The sequence below is a fragment of the Vulpes lagopus genome, chromosome 9 (assembly GCF_018345385.1).
Source record: "Vulpes lagopus strain Blue_001 chromosome 9, ASM1834538v1, whole genome shotgun sequence".
Taxonomy (NCBI): Eukaryota; Metazoa; Chordata; class Mammalia; order Carnivora; family Canidae; genus Vulpes; species Vulpes lagopus.
The window spans coordinates 52,125,474-52,141,395 of NC_054832.1; positions in this window are offsets into that span (position 1 = coordinate 52,125,474).

The following is a 15,922-nucleotide window of genomic DNA, read 5'->3' on the forward strand; positions in this document are numbered from 1 at the left end:
TTATTAGGAATGACTGGGCAATTGGGGAGACCCCCCCGTGAGGAGGTCACATTTAAGCTGAAATGTGAACAAAACAGCCATGCTGGTGGGAATTCAGAGGCCAGTTTGGGCAGAGCAGACTTGGGCAGTGAGAAGAGACTGGGAAGGCAGAGCGTTGAGGCTGGGTGCTCTGCAGCAGGGAGCAGCATGGCCAGGTTTGTGTTTTAATAAGATCGTTTAAAATGCTTATTAAAAATGCCAATTTCCAGAGGCTCCTGGGTGGCTCCCAGTCAGTTAAACATCTGCCGTCAGCTCAGGTCATGATCCCGGGGTCCTGGGATGGAGCCCCCCATCAGGCTCCCTGCTCTGCTTCTCCTCTCTCTCTCTCTGCCGCTCCCCATTCTCATGCTTATGCACCCATGCATGCTCACACACTCTCTCTCTGTCTCTCTCTCTCTCTCTCTCTCTCTCATAAATCAATAAAATCCTTTTTAAAAAATGCCAGTTTCCAGACCCCACTCTAGTCTACAGATAAGGAGTGGGCCCCAAGATTTCATTAAGCTTCCAGGTGTCTGACGTGTGGAGTCTGTGGACCAATTTTTGAAAAATATTCTGTTTACAGACTCTGCTGTTACTTGAGTATCCAGTTTAATTCTCTCAACAACCCTGTAAGAGAAGTGTGTTTTCCCTAGATTACAGATTAGGGAACAAGGTCAGTGTGATTAAGCATCTGGCCCAAGGTGACACTGCTGGTGCGTGTTATGACTGGCCAAGCAATCTACCCCTTTTTGTAGATAGCCCTGCCTGTGAAAGTGGGAATCTTGGCCCGGCAAAATTCAGAAAACCTTCAAAGGTTAATGTCTTACGAATGAACAGGATCCTTCTCTCAAATCCAAGACTCAATACATCCTATCTTTGGATAGAGCCAGAAATGTGCATTTTTAAACTAGTTTTTCTAAAGGAAAAGTTTAATTTTCTTTCTCTCTCTTTCTTTCTCTCTTTCTCTCTCTCTTTTTCTTTCTTGGCTCGATGCCCAGCATGGAGCCCAACACAGGGCTTTAACTCAGGATGCCAAGATCAAGACCTGAGCTAAGATTAAGAGTCAGATGTTAGGGGAGTCTGGGTGGCTCTGCGGTTTAGCACCGCCTTCAGCCCAGGGCGTGATCCTGGAGACCCGGGATGGAGTCCCGAGTCAGGCTCCCTGCATGGAGCCTGCTTCTCCCTCTGTCTGTGTCTCTGCCTCTCTCTCTCTGTGTGTGTCTCTCGTGAGTAAATAAATAAAATCTTAAAAAAAAAGATTACAAGAGATTTGAAAAATCTTATATATATAAAAAAAAAAGTCGGATGCTCAACTGACTGAGCCACAGGCATCCCTTCTCAGAGGTAGGATTTTATTGCAAAGGAGAGATTTGATCTTTATAGGTCTTTTTGGGGATCTTTTTGCCTTTTTTTCCATAAGAGAAGTTAAAAGGGTTAAGGGATGGCATTTTTTTTTTATTACCCATAGACCTAGAAACCCAACCATTATGCCTCACAGAAAATTATCATGCTTTCAGTTGCCATGAATCATTTATTTCTTAAGTGGCTCTTGAACTGAGAGTTGTAAAAACGATGTTAAAGAGGTGGAGGAGGGTTGCTGAGTGAAAAGTCCACTGATGATTAGAACTCTTGTTTAAAAGCTAGCTTGGAAGCACATTTACTTAGATGAATTACCTGCCTGCCCCCATATGAAAGTGTGAGGAAGGTTCCAGCTTTATTTTCTTCTGTTAATAGGGTATTGAATGTATTTATCTGGGAGATTTAATTTCGTAATAAAGTGTATATTGGCCTGACTTTTAAAAAGCATCCTGTATTAGTTTGCTAGGGCTCTCATAAATACCACAGGCAGGATGGCCTAAACAACAGAAATTTATTTTCACACAGTTCTGGAGACTGATGGTCCAAGACCAACGTGTAGGCAAGTTCTGTTTCTCCGAAGGCCCCTCTCCTCCCTCTCTCTTGGTTTGCTGATGGCTGTCCTTTTTCTGCCTCTTCACATCATCATCCCTCTGTGTGTGCGTGCCCCTGGTGTCCCTCTTGTGTGTCCTAATCTCCTCTTCATGTAAGGACACCTGTCATATTGGATTAGGGTCCACCCTAAAGACTTCATTTTAGCTTAATTACCTCCTTAAAGGTCCTAGCAGATGTTCTAAGGTCCTGGGGGTGAGAACTTCAGCACGTGAATGTTGGGGGATCACAGGTCAGCCCAGAAGAGCCCCCCTCCCAGGGGAATATGTAGAGAGGGAGAGAATGAAAAAAAGAACAAGAAAAAATTTTCCCAGGGCAGAGTTCCCCCCTGGCCCTCCCCTGCCACCCTGCACCATGTCCTACCCTGCCCTGTCCCCCCTGCAGCAGGCCAGGGAAGGAGAACTGCAAGCCAGGAGGTAGCATCCTCTGCGCTAGGCTCCACTTGTGACCTGGCCTGTTGGAATGAGCTTCCAGGAAGTGATGAAGAGTCTCTCTCTCTCTCTCTCTCTCTCTCTCTCTCTCTCTCTCTCTCTCTCTCTCTCCCTCCCTCCCTCCCCCCCCCCCCCCCCCCCCCCCCCCCCCCCCCCCCCCCGCCCCAGAAGCTTGGCTGCTAGGTCGTGGAGAATTGGCAGGGGAGAGGCAGGCCTTTTTGTTTATAGACCCAATGATTGTCACAGCACAGATCGCTGCTTTGTTGATGAACATTAGATGAACACTCCTTCCTGAGGGTATTTTTATCAGCAGCCATCAGCTTCATTTGCTACCGGGTGGGTCAGGCTGTCCAGGGGGGCCCATTTCTTGTGTACAGGTTTTCCCGGGGGCACATTTTGTTGCTTGGTGTTGGTGGTCAGTCGCACTCCCATCCCTCATGGTATCAGGTGGGCTCGGAGCCACCTCTGGGGATACAGCATGCTAGACAAGGCATCCTGTCGTGAAGGCAAAATGTCCCCCCATCTGTGCCTGCATTTCTGTGTAAGTGAAAGAAGAACTTCAGTGGCAATCTTAAAAGGGAAAGAAAACTGAAGATTTAACTGCAATTTAAAGAATGGTGGATTTGTAAAGGGGAGAGAGAGGCTTTGGCTTCGTGATCTTCCTTAAAGCATTTATGTGTTGATTGTGTAGATTGTAAAGTCTGGAAACAGATACATATGTCCTAGAAGATACTGTGGCTTGGAAAGTAAGAACGTGCCATTCGTTATGGGTACTCACCGATTTCTAGACTTTATGACCATCCTCGAGCTTTTTAAAAATTAATTGTACTAGTTTGCCCCCCTAAGCTCCAGCTGCATCCTTGATTCCTGGTTTATCCTCTGAAGGGAGGACCACTTACCTGGGAGGCAGCCTTGTGTCCCTTCTGTTTCCCTGAAGCTATGTTTTTGATGGTGCCCGAAAGGCTGTGTATTGTTAGTGTATTTATCTTCTTTGTTTTATATTTTGTTTTGTTCAGTATATGTCTTGGAGTCCTCATTCATCAGACAGTTTTTGAAAACCAAGCATTTTCCAAACATATTAATATATATCGTCAAGGCCCTGCAATTCCTCCTTTGAAAGGGAAGAAATGTCGTTGAAGCCCTGCCATGACTTGCCTGCAAGCTAGGAAGTCTCTGAGTTGGGGCTGAAAGGGAGATCATGTTCTGTGCTCCTTCCTTCTTTTCCTGTGATTTCTCCTCACCATCCCAAGAAATAGGTAGGGGTTAAAGAATGAATGATTAAATCAGATGACATGTCCTTCTGACTTAGTTAAAAGGGTATTCACCACATACTTGACCTGAGAGGTGGTTTTCTTTTTTTTTTTTTTTAATTTTATTTATTTATTTATTCATGAGAGACACACACACACAGAGGCAGAGACACAGGCAGAGGGAGAAGCAGACCTCCCACAAGGAGCCTGATACAGGACTTGATTCCAGGACCCCGGGATCATGCCCTGAGCCGAAGGCAGATGCTCAGCCTCAACCTCTGAGCCATCCAGGCATCCCACACAGGTGGTTTTCTTCATTGTTTTTCTCTGTATGATGTTGGGGAAAGCATCCTGCTAAAGGATGGGCTTAATTTATAAAGTTCTAGCACCTTTGCGGTTGTCTAATCAGGTCTGTGACAAGGGATCAAATTTTGGACTAAGCTAGTATTACTGAATCTGTACAGAGACATCAACATGCGATGGTTAGTTGGTTGACATTTAGAAACCTCTTTGTCCGGAGATGCAAAGATTCTTTGGACTCGTCATTTTTGACAAAGATGAAATCATAAGAATAAATATCTTTCTCCAAAGCTTCATTACACAAAGTGATGTCATTTTAATATTCATAAATGGATTTATTTTTATTCAAACATATATCCAAACTAATATTGTCAGGGTTTTGTTTGTTTGTGTGTTTGTTTTTTTGCTTCACTCTATGATACAGTGGTGTGGTACAACTTACTGATACAATTTTTTATTAACTGTTGGTTTCATTGACCCTAGCATTTATCAAGTCCTGCTGTGAATAGTTCATCCATATGTGTGTTTTCTCAGATCGTAGAAGAGAAAAATGGTGTTTAGTGCCTTGTTTTCAGAGCCCTCCCCTTCTGCCTCGTGTTATCTTTTTCTGCAGATTTACTTTACTTATTGTCACCCATTCAGTGACTAGGCAAATAACACAGGAAGTCCCTCCTTTTTTTAAATCAACTTTTTAATTTTAATTCCAGTTAACATACAGTGTTGTATTAGTTTCACATGGACAATAAATACAGTGATTTAACAATTCTGTACACTACTCAGTGTTCATCTTGATAAGTGTAATCTTTAATCCCCACCACCTATTCACCCATCCCCCCAGCCTCACCTTGGGTAACAATCCATTTATTCTCTATAATTAAGAGTCTATTTCTTGGTTTGTCTGTCTTTTCCCACCACTTGTTTTGTTTCCTAAATTGCACATATGTTTGAATTGACCTATGGTATTTGTCTTTCTCTGACTTATTTCACTTAGTATCATACTCGCTGGATCCATGTTGTTGCAAATGGCAAGATTTCATTCTTTTTGTGGCTAAGTAATATTCTAGTGCATGTGTCTCTGTGTGTATGTATACAAATATGTGTACTACTTCTTTATCCATTCATCTATCGATGGACATCATAATTTGGCTATTGTAAATAATGCTTCAGTAAACATAGGGATGCATATATCTCTTCAATTAGTGTTTTTATATTTTGGGGGGCGGGGTGTAAATACCCAGTAGTATGATTACTGGATCATAGGGTAGTTCTATCTTTGACTTTTTGAGGAACCTCTATACTCTATACTGTTTTCCCCAGTGGCTGCACCAGCTTGCATTCCGACCAATAGTGCCTAAGGGTTCCTTTTTCTCCACATCCTCACCAATACTTGTTGCTTCTTGTGTTTATGATTTTAGCCATTCTGACAGATATGAGTTGATACCTCATTATAGTTTTAATTTGCATTTCCCTCATGATGAGTGATGTTGAGCATGTTTCCACGTATCTGTTGGCATCTGTGTATCTTCTTTAGAGTGTCTGCTCATGTCTTCTGCCCATTTTTAAATTGTGTTGTTTTTTGGGTGTTGAGTTGTATAAGTTCTTTGTGTATTTTGGATATTAGCCTATTGGACACGTCATTTGCAAATATCTTCTCCCATTCAGTAGGTTGCCTTTCAGTTTTGCTGATTGTTTCCTTCACTGTGTAAAAGCTTTTTATTTTGATAAAGTCCCAACAGTTTATATTTGTTTTTATTTCCCTTGCCTCAGAAACATACCTAGAAAAATGCTGCTATGACTGATTTCAAACGTCACTGCCTCAGTTCTCTTCTAGGATTTTTATGCTTTCAGATCTGACATTTAGGTCTTGATGCCTCCTTTTCCTTCATCTTCATAGCCCTTGGCCAACAAGGTTTGTACACCATATCTATTAAATATTGAATCTGTCTTTTAATTTCAAATCCTTCTGCCATTCTCTTAGTTTAGAATGTTATCATCTGGGTGACATATGCCCAGTATTATTTTTGAAGTCCTCTAATTGGACTTTATGATGCCAGACATAGCCAGAACTATGCTGTTTTCTATCCTAGTACCAGGGAAAATGACTTAATATGCAGATTTGTTCATGTCATCCTTTAAAATTCTCCATTGAATTTTCTGAATTTGGCCTCCTGAAAAGCATGGTATACAAAAGTTTTAGTGATCTGGACCTTGATGATTAGTCCAGCCTCATTTTTTACACTCTTCTTGTGTGTTCTAGTTGTACATCAAGTCACAGTCCCTCAGATGTGGCCTGAGACTTTGCATAAACCACTCGCTAAATCCCTTAATGGACTCCTGCTTCATCTTCAGGTGTTCCTTTCTCTGAGCAGCTGACCCTGACTGTACAACGACCTTAACGACCCTAACATAACCTGATTTAGATGGCTCTTATTTGCATTCCCATAGTGCTTTCTTACATCCCTCTTAACGAGTGACTCATATTCTTGTAATTGCCTGGCTAGTGGTCTTTCTTTCTCCCTCTGGGCTATAAGTTCTTTGAAGGCAGACATCACACCTTATTAATGTTTATTTTCCTAGCATCTTGCACTGAATCTAGTCTCTAGTAACCAATCAAGTATTTGGTGAATTTATCTGAAATGAACTGAAGGTAAAAGTAGGATGGACAGATGTTATGTAGACACTGCCTAAATAGGAGAGTAAGGATCAATACCTGCAATTTTATGACAGTTTACACTTCACTTACATTTTAGGACATTTTACACAATTTTTTTTTTTATCATTTTCTCACTTGTTTCTCCTGCTAAACCTGTGAAATTTAGAGAACAATTAGCATTTTCTTTGTGGCATTGAAAACGAAGACTTAAAGTAGTACATTATTTGCCTGTATATGTCGAAAAGCTAGGGGTTTATGGTGCAGGACTCCAACCTAAGTCTTCTGACAGGAGGTCCATAGCTACCTTTCAGCTAATCCCAGAAACTCCCTTCTGGAGAGGAAGGTCACTGTTATTTAGGAATTAAAGCTTTCACACATATGTAAATATTAAGGCTGGACTGGGAATTCCTTGAGGGCATTTAGCATGCTCTTCTGCTTGCCATTGTGTTATCTGGGGCAAGTAAAGTACCCTGTCTGTTTCATTGTCCTCATATGAATAACAATTTATCTCAGAGTGTTTTTGAGAAGTAAAAGAGCTACTTGGAAAGTACATGGAAAGCATCAGTATAGTACCTGGCACATAGTAAGAGCTACGTAATGCTTAATTGTTTTTATAGTCACTCCAAGGACATATAATAAATATTTGTGGAATGCTATCAATTAATAAAGCAGAGTAGGAATTTCTGAACTTCTCTGGGAAGCAATTCAGAAAGATTGTGGGATAGATCATCATTGTGTTCCTGTACACCAAGGGAATTAGACAATTGCTTTATATTGTTTTATATAATATTTTAAAAATACCATTTACATTAGCAGAAACCAGAAAATATCCAAGAGTGGAAAAAATCTTACCTTTATCTGCAACAGATAAAAGACAAGTAAATGGAATGGCATACAGTGTTCAGGGATTCAGAAACCCAGTATAGGAAAGATGCAGTCATTCTCCAAATTAATTATAATGCAATTTTCATCAAAGTCTTCACAAGTTTCATTGTTTATTTCATGAGAGTTTGGGGCAGGGGAGCATCTCACATTTCTGCATGTCTTACAGGCAGAGGTACTTAAATGCCTTATTGTTCTGAACTATTTTTGTAAGGATATTTGTAATATGAACAGCATTAGAAGTTAGTGTCTGCATTCAGAGCAAAAAGTAGGGTTATTTACTGTTTATTACAGTAAAGATAATGTTTTCCTTCAGGGCAAGGCTCCATTATGAACAATTCCTGTTCTCCAAACCCAGGGTTCTTTAGGTGTAATGCAAGCCCACGGTAAAGACAGCATCCACCTGAGCCCCCTGCATAGCACCCCCTGGGACTTGAACACCAAGCAGAAGTGACTAACCATGAAACTCATGCTGCTTGCTGTGCTGCAAGTAATAAAATCCTTTGTCTCTGACCTAGGAGTTTTGTGTCTTCTTACAGTATCCGTGAATATTGACAGGCCAACTTGTTAGCTTACAAATTGTTTAAAATCTCAGAGCCTTCACAGTTCTTGACAGAGTCATGATAAATCTCCACTTATAAACATAACTTAGCATAATGAATTTCAAGAGGAACAGTAGGAATTTGGTACAATGATTACTCAAAAAGCTAAGAACAAATAGGTGATCTATTGCCGGGAAAGAGACTCCACTTCTTTGCTAATTTAACTCCCCCTCCCCTCCAAAGATGACAGATGAACCTCTTCAGTTTGTCCAAAGCCTTTCGTTTTGATCCTTTTGTAATAACTTTTCTATGTCCTTCCTAGAACTTAGCATCTCTGGTTCTTTCTGATGTCATGTTAAGCTAGCTTTTTCCTGAATGTGTCTCTGGTGGTTTCGTTTTGTTTTGTTTAAGTGTTTGCTTGGCAAGGCACATTTAGTTGGTTTCTTTCTAAGGCTTAGCACTTTGCGCCTATTTTTCCAGATCTCCTTATCCACTTTTCTCTGATGACAACCGAAGGTATTGTAATCACTTTGCAATTTCCCCATACCAGGAAGAAGCACATTAGGATATACTTATTAGAGGAAAAAACAGGTGAAAAAAAATCTCCAGTTAACAATGATTTCATTGTATATAATTTTATGTCTATATGTAAAAGAACACAGCTTCTATTTTTCTGTGTCCTTAGAAAATTCTCCTGATCCTGAGGTTGTAGGAAGACTTCCAGTGTCTTCTCAATGTTCTATGGTTTTGCCTTCTACACTGGAATGTTTAATTTAGGGGCACCTGGGTGGCTCAGTCGGTTAAGTGTCTGCCTTTGGCTCAGGTCATGATCCCGGGGTCCTGGAACCAAGCCCTGGTTGGACTCCCTACTCAGAGGGGAGCCTGCTTCTCCCTTTCCCCCTGCTGCTCCCCCTGCTTGTGCTCTTACACTCTCTGTCAAATAAATAAATAAAATCTTGAATTAAAAAAAGAAATGTTGGGACGCCTGGGTGGCTCAGTGGTTGAGCATCTGACTTTGGCCCAGGGCGTGATCCTGGGGATCCAGGATCGAGTCCCACATCGGGCTCCTTGCATGGAACCTGTTTCTCCCTCTGCCTGTGTCTCTGCCTCTCCTCTCTCTCTCTGTGTCTGTCATGAATAAATAAATCTTTAAAAAAAAGAAATGTTTAATTTATCTGAAATTAATGTTTGTATAAGGTTGTGTGGTGCCATCTAATAATTATATGACTAACTAGCTGCTCTAGTATCTTTAATAACAATATGCAAGCATTTTAAAGGAAGACATTGGTGATTTATTTTCAGACTAGGAGACATGGACACTTGGAAATAGGTTTAAGTTAGAGCAGCATAGAAATTCTAGGTTAAACATAAATAAACTTCATGAAAAGTAAATACATTCACACTTACATACTTTTTTTTTCTCCTTTCCCATCAGTGAGGATAAGAATTACTGACATTGGGCCTGAACTACTTTAATGTAATCTTGCCTGAAGATAGAAAATGAACTATGTGACTTTTTACAATGCTCTCAGCTGTACATCCTCATTTACAGTATGTAATAGCTATTAAATGGGGCAAAATCCTGTTTTTTAAATAGCCCATATATCCTTGCCAGACTAAAAAATATGACTACTTACCAGAAGAGACAGAACTGTATATGAAAAATCTTTTTAAAAATGAAAAAATGAATCATAAAACATAATTGACCAAAATGCAACTTTCCATTTTTAAGCAAAGTCTTCGAATATTGACTGTGTTCTTAAGCTTACCTGACTGTACTAGCAATTCTGTTTTGTACATGAAAGACATATTCAGACTAAACAGACTTCAAATTTATTCAATCTTCTAGAAATGGCCTTTGCCACACCTTAGCTCTGTAAGGATGTGTCATGTGTCCTTTTCACATAAAGGGAAAATAAGTCTCCACACCATCCTATGCATTCTTCCTCATGATTAGTTCTTTTCTGTGGAGATAGGTAGGGAAATGTACTATTTGTTTCCGAAGCAGAATTTACGGTGGGCCAGTGGGCTGTTTTGGACTTGCATATTGAGTACAGAATGATCTCTTGTTATTCTAGTAATGGACTTGGTTGATCACAGAACACAATGCACCTTTTCATGATTTTAATGCTTCTGGGAGTTATTTAAATTTTTTGTGCTACATGTCACTTGACTGTTAGTTTTCTTTCTAGGATGCTTTTTGCCAGATTGGCCGTGAGTCAAGCTGGTTGATGAAGCTTAATTTTGCTAAATCTCCAAAATGGCTTGTTAATCCTTATTTTACATTTCATTGAGTGCTGTACCATGCAGTTTCCTTCTGTTCATCCAAGGAAGAGAAAGGCTATGTGAAATAATAACGTGATGAATTTAGAGACTACCCTAAGGAATCGCCATTTGCTTCTAATTGGCAAGTGGAGCACAAAATCCAAACCCTGATTTTTCCAGGATTATTCCAAGCAAATGCCCAGCTGTCTTAACTCAGAGCTGCTCCTAGATTGTTTAAAGTGCTTTATCAATTTGAAGGTTATTCTAATTTACACATTTCTTGAGACTTTCTACATCTTATTTGATTCTGACACTTTCTTAATTAAATTTCTTTAGAGTAACCTTTTATATTGAACTGTAAAAAAGAATTTCTGTCAAAAACAGACTTCATCTCAATATATTTTAGACAGACTTTTATTTACTTTGAGCAGTGTTTTTGCCACTCTCCCCATTTCATCTAAGATAAAAGGTTGATTAAAGGAAATAGATGTAATGTTAGGACCCTGTCTGCTCTTTAATGATGATTGCCATCCTTTATCATACATCTGGTTCTCTTAAAGTGACTAAAGAGGTTGTTTGGAAGAAGAGCTTTCAGGTAGTATAAATATAATCATACATAAGACCTATGCAGCTATTTCTTGCAGACAGCTTAGGAGAGAAAGACACCTTCAAATAATGACCAAAGTAGGGGGAAAAAAGCTAAAAACCTCAATATTTTTTACATAATCAATTGCAAAACATTAGCCACAGAGATAAAGTCCTTTTTTTTCTTTTTGAAATATCTTGAAATAAAAAGTTAACCATAGAATTTGGGTATTTTTGGAGAGCATTTGAAACATATTCTTTGTAAATTGGTTCTCTCATTCGTTAAATGCCATGGCACAATTTTAAAGTTTTTCTTAAGGTTTTTTGATAAGTATTCCAAATTGATTTCATGTAAACTTCTGCTACTACTTGATGTAGCTTTTTCAACATAGTAAATGTAATTTCCTTACTTGATAAGGTTTCTCATTTTAACCTCAAAATGAAAGGAAGGACTATTTCTGTTTCTGGGAAGATGGAGTGAACATGCGTTTTTACCTGTTATTCCCACAACATACACCTAAAAACCCTGGACACCCACGTAAAACAAACATAAGAAGATATGAAGGTGGAGAGAAGCAGCAGAACCTCAATGGACCTCAAGACCCAAGGAATGACCCAGTGATTAGTTATGTGGGTTTTCTTTTTGCCTCATATATTCCAGATTTGGAGTTAGAAAAACCAGCAATCAAGAAACACCAATGGGAACAGAAAAAACATGAGCAACAACAAAAGCCTGTCCTTTCTAGCCAAGGGACCAAAGAGGGACACCCCACCGAAAGCTTTTAGACAACTACTGTGCTCTAGCCAAACATCTTCCTCTCTCAATCTCTCTCTCTCTCTCTCTCTCTCTCTCTCTCTCTCTCTCTCCCTCTCACACACACACACACACACACACACACACACACACACACAAACAAACTGTGGCCCCACCCTGCCAGCAAAGGCTGTTTGGAAAGCTGAGATTTCCACTCTTGTTAGGTTCGGAGGAGGCACCTGAGCCCCCTCCACTGGGCAGTGTCACAGAAGGCTGAGTAGTAGGAGCCAAGACTTTGATCTCTGCTGCTGGTTACAAAACCTGCCACCTCCACCTCTATGTAAAAGCGGAAGCCACAAGAGGAGTCTGGATTTCCACCCCTCCCAATCACTGGGGTGGTGTCAGTGGAGACTGCGTAGGAAGCAGTAACACTACTCCGCCCAGCAGCAAGGAGGAACCCCTCTCTCAGGTGTCCGTGGAGGTGTGGGAGGAACTACATTCTACTCCAACCTGGCAATGATGACACAGTCTCCCTCTTCCCCTGTCAGAGTGGTTTCAGAGGAAGGCAGCTAAAACAGAAGGTTTAAATAAGATCTAGAGTCTCACAATACCCCAAATGCCCAGGTTTTATTAAAAATCACTTGTCATGCCAACAACTGGGAAGATCTCAAACCAAATGAAAAAAAATAAAAAGACAGTCGGTGGACAGAGCTGTTAAAGCAGTCATCATAAAAGGTGTTGAGCGATTTTGAACGTTCAGGACACATGAAAAATAGAAAGTCTCATCAGAGAAATAGGAAACTTAGTGAAGAACCTAGTGGGCATCTTACCAAAAAAATACAATGACCAAGGTAAAAATCTCAGCAGGTGGATTGACCAACAGGATGGCGAGGACTGAGGGAAGAATCCTTGCCCTGGAAGAGAGAACAATAGAAATTACCCCATCTGAAGAAAGTGGGATCAGGGATTTAAATGCAAAGAATGAAAGGATAAAGCTCTTGGGAAAAGATAGAGGAACAAATCTTTAAGATCTAGAGCTAGATATAATGGTCTTAGACTTGACACCAAAAAGTATAATCTATAAAAGGAAAATTTGAAAAATTGTATGTAGTCAAAATTAAAAACTTTTGTTCTCCAGAGGATCCTGTTAGAAAGGACGTAAAGGCAAGCACCGAGTGAAGACAAATATTTGCAAACCATGTGTTTAATAAAGGACTAATAAAACTCAACAATACAAAGATAAAATGCAATCAGAAAATGAAAGAATTAAACCCATCCCTGAAGAAGGTATGCAGGTGGCAAATACATGAAAAGATGTTCAGTATCATCACCATTCTTTCTTAAGACTGCACTCCTCTGCCTTTCTGCGTAGGCTGTTAATTTAGTCTCCAAGTAGCTCTCTTGAGCCAGGTGCTGACCTCAGTGAGTTTAAGCAGTTTTCCCAGGCTACAGTGGAATCAATCTGGGATGGAAAGTCCAGGCCTTTGCTATCTATAATCCCATCTTCCTCCCACCTCCTCAGAAGCCATATATCACATGGTCCTCAGACCTCATCCTCAAACCTGTTTTGTTGGCCTGCTTAGTATTATTGTGAAGTATTGTTGGTGGCAGTATTATTGTATTATTATAACAGTATTATTATAAAATTTATAGGAGCATACGCTAAAACATTGCAAGGTGTGTAAAAATCCAAATTTCCAGCTTTTCTTAGGAAAACACAGAAAATCTGCCCACATTGGGTTCACAATCCCAAATTCCCCCAGACAGGTTGGATACATACGCTTAGTGAACTAACCCCTGTGGAAGAGGAATGCTTGCCACAGGCCTCACCACTCCATATTGCTCTGGGATAATGCAGCCAGCCAGCTACCATTGCGTAGCCCTGTTGTTTTTCTTAGAGGAAAATAACATTTTAACCCACCTCGCTGCCGAATCAAAGAGCTGAGAAGGCTTTAAGTTCCTCGGGTACACTTCACACTTAATATGGTACCTGCCTGACACAGGTCAGCACCTAAATTTATGACTCTTGCCCTTCTTGATACTGCAGGGCTACTACCTCTGCTAGGGCCACATTCTCTCTCTCGCCCTCACACCTGACCTGCCCAAATAGGACTTCTTCAAGGTGTATGCAGCCTTTCTTTTATCTTCAGTAGGAAATCTATTGCTCTTTTTTTTTTTTTTTTTTTAAGATTTTATTATTTATTTATCCATTCATGAGAGACACAGAGAGAGAGGCAGGGGCACAGGCAGAGAGAGAAGCAGGCTTCCCGAGAGGAGCCTGATGTGGGACTCGATCCCAGGACCTGGGGATCACGCCCTGAGCCAAAGGCAGATGTTCAACCTCTGGGCCACCCAGGCGTCCCTCAATTGCTCGCTCTTTTTTCTTTCTCTCTCCATGTCTCCTTCTTTCTTCCGGCCTACCTACATACAAGGCAGGTTTCTTTCTCGTGGCTTTGATGTTGTACCTTTTATCTTAGCAATTTGTAAAGTTGTGTCTTCCCTACTTGTAAACTAAAGTTCTCTTTCTGAAAACCTCCATTATTTGAGAAATTGCTGTTCTAAGACTTCAATATACTTGGAGGAGTGGCTATCATTTGACCACCTATGAAAGTTACTTGCTAAAATGAAATCGGTATACATGGAAGGGCATATGTCTCCTTTGGCATTTCTTAAATCAGTAATGATGAATATTGTGCAGTTACGGTTTTCATGGTTTCAGTGACTTTAACATTCTTTACTAAAGACTTTCTGGTAGTTCTATCTGGAGTTTCAGTGAAGTACTTATAAATTGATTTGGTTTCGTAGTGCATAATATGCATAGTACAAGCTCATATTTCTTCTGCATCTGGTTTTCTAACAAAGTATTCAAGCTGTTTTCAGTTTTACAACTCAGAGGTCCCATCTGCTTCCTGAGGGGCCCAACCCCGAGTGTCTCTCCTGATTCTCAGCTACTCAATCTGGAATAGTTGACGTAGTAGAAAATAGGAGTAAAGAATTTCAAAGAAGGGAAATTTAGTAGGAGGGAAGGATTGATACATTATTCATATTGATATACTGGGTAGTACTTAGCACATTTTTGTTGCCAAGCAGACATTCAGAAGTGAACTGATTATGTTCAGTACTGAACTCCCAAGTAATTCTGTATTATCTCAGGATAATGGTATTACAAATGATATTACGATTAGAAGTTTGTTTTGTTTGCTTCCCGATCGGAGTAGATGACAGGAGGCAGCCTTGTTTGCACAGATTGTGTTAGGATTGAGGGATGATTGAATATCCCATGAAGAAGACAACCTTCCCGGCTGGGCATGTGAGTGGTGCTAATAAAAGGGGGAGGCGCTTTCAGGAATGGAAAGTTGGCTGGGCTCTAATCTGTGGACTCCTGCCCATTTCGCAGCTTGCTGCTAATCCGTGTTATCTTTATTCAAAGGGAAGGTCTGAGAAGGCTGAGACCTGGCTAGGGTTTCACCAGACCAGGGGATCAGCAACTGCTGAGCTTATAATGATGCTGTGGGTGAAGCTGGAGCATTTGCAGGAGGGAAGGAAGATAATGGAGAAGCGAGCAAAAGAGAGTCAAATGGAGTAAGGGTTGAGAAGATAAAAGCATGTCGTCTGGAGCCAGACTTCTGCTGTATATCTACCTCCTGTCCCCTCTCCCTCCTTGCTCTGTGACCTTGAGCAAATAATGAGTCTCTCAATACTTCGTTTTCCTCATCTGTAAAATGGTGTAATAATCGCATTTCCCTTGTAGGATTGTTGGCATATGAAAAGTGCGTAGAACAATGCCTGGTATATGTTGTCAGCCCACTGGCAGTGTTGGCTGTTATAGAGGAAAGGCTCACAGGGCCAGGACAGAAGACAGTCTTGCTCTTTCTTGCCCCAAACAGTCAATGTTTCCTTTCATAAATAGCAACATCTCTGCACTGTACATTTTTTCTTCTTTTTTGTCAATTGCTCTTTTTATTCTGTACCTACAAGGTCATCTGAAACAGCTTGTCTTTTAATGTAATGAGTTAGGAGCCTGGGAACTAAGTTAGATAAAAATAAGGAAGGATAAAGAATGGCAGTCAAAGCCACGCATGCTTTTGGGATTCTTATCAATGTGTGAGTGTTCTCAAACAGCTCTTTGCAGACCTGCTTCCAAACTTAGATGTTTTTTGGGTTTAGTCTTTGCACTAAGCTCAAATATCTGCTCATTTTCAAAATACAGCCATTCATGACTTACAGAATGTTAGGAAGATCTTTTTGCCTGTTGGAAAACACCTTAGTTCTTA